The sequence below is a fragment of the Gekko japonicus genome, unplaced genomic scaffold (genome assembly GCF_001447785.1).
Source record: "Gekko japonicus isolate JY-2015 unplaced genomic scaffold, Gekko_japonicus_V1.1 scaffold2509, whole genome shotgun sequence".
NCBI classification, from domain to species: domain Eukaryota; kingdom Metazoa; phylum Chordata; class Lepidosauria; order Squamata; family Gekkonidae; genus Gekko; species Gekko japonicus.
In genome coordinates this window covers 1-1,796 of record NW_015172082.1, presented here as the reverse complement: position 1 = coordinate 1,796, position 1,796 = coordinate 1, and positions in this window count along the sequence as shown.

The window sequence follows — 1,796 nt, the reverse complement described above, 5'->3', positions numbered from 1 at the left end:
AAACGACCCAGGGGAGCCGGGGGGGGGGGCACAGTATTGTAGTCCTCGAAAGAGCACTCTCAGCCCCACCTACCTCACAGGGGGTCTGTTGTGGGGAGGGGAAGGGAAAGGAGATTGTAAGCTGCTCTGAGACTCCAAATGAAGGGCAGGGTAGAAATCCAACTCTTCTTCGTCATCGTCTTCTTCATCGTCTTCTTCTTCTTCGAACTAGGACTGATGAAAATGCTAGCTGATGGAGTTTCATTAATGGCGTTCCCAGAATTGTTTCAAACAAGTCTGGGAAGCCAGTATTTGTCGCTGGTCCCTTTGGGCCCATAGCTCAGTGAGTGAGCATCTGCTTTGCATGCAAAAAGCCCAGGTTCGGTCCCTGGCACCTGCAGTTATTTATAACATATTTTAGTTAAAAGGAGTAGGTAACTGAGTGATGCAAAACACCTCCGCCTGAGCCCCAGAGAGCCACTGACAAGTCAGAGTAGACAATATTGACCTTGACAGATCAATGGTCCTACTTGGTAGATGGCATCTTCTATTAGGGACCTTCCTGACCGGGAAAACAGCACAAGAAGGCTGTATGGTTTCCCTCTCCACTCTGCACAGTCCTGATGGGAATCAGTCCTCTGTATTTGTGATTTTTCAAAGATCTCCATTCACAGACCTCTCAGTGTCACCTGTAGTAGAGCCAAGACATGTGTGAATTGGCCCTGAAGCTACTATTTTTGTTCGGTCTCATTAGTGTTTCTTGCTCAACTGAATCAACAGCTGGAGCCCATGCATATTTCCCTGGAAATAAGTCCCACCACACAGGAGATGTATGCATCAAACATTTTCTCTTTAAGTCTGAATACCTTTTTTTTGCATATCAAAGCCAGAAGATCACTGTCTCTTCTTCAAAGAGAATGATTTTCAGGTTAGAAATTGTAAATGCTTCGGTGTGGCTCCGGGTGGTGCAAGCACCCCCTCCTTCCATGCCTGAGATCTGTTCTGGCAGGGGAGATGAAGTTAATATTTTACAGAATCTCTCTGATTTAAATGGATATTACAGTATTCTCTTCTGCCCCTCAGTCAAATTCCTACACATGCCTGGCAAAACCCAGTTCTGTCACAAAACATTAGACGTCGGTAGGCAGTTGGAAAGCTATGCAGCCATAGCCAGATATCCCCATGCGAGCTACGCTAAGCGAGCAATATTTTTGCAATTTACATCCCATCCCTGTCAAGGAAGCAGCGAACCAAACACAGCCCCATTGTGCTAGCATGGCAGGCTTTCATACTGTGTCCAGAAGTTGCGTAGTTCTTCAGAAGCTTATCAGGGTGTGGCAGAACATACCCGCTCTGACTTGCAAGTCCCATTCCACCCTGCCCTCCTAGGGGGTTCCCAACTCCCTGGAGGAGCTTTTCCTTTTACTGTTCAGTAGCCACCACCTGATCAATATAGGGATTTCCCACTTAAGAGAGGAATGTTCACAAGAGGTACCCTCTACCTGTAATCTGAAACAGTGCAATACAGTCAAAATTCTCCCATCTCGCTATTATTTATTGACAACATTTATATCCCACCTTTTTGTACAATCAGGCCCACCAGGGTGACTAACAGAACATTATAAAACCAGCTCAGCAGATCAATTAAAACCAACACTAAAACCCATGTGTAAAAACTAAGAGAGCAATTAAAACCTGGGCAGGAAAGAGGGGTCACTGAAGGAATGGCAGACAAAACATCTGATTCTGCTGTGTGCCTGATTTAAACTGGCGAGGAAGAACTTATCCTTGCTACCTTGCATGAGCCTGACGTCTGT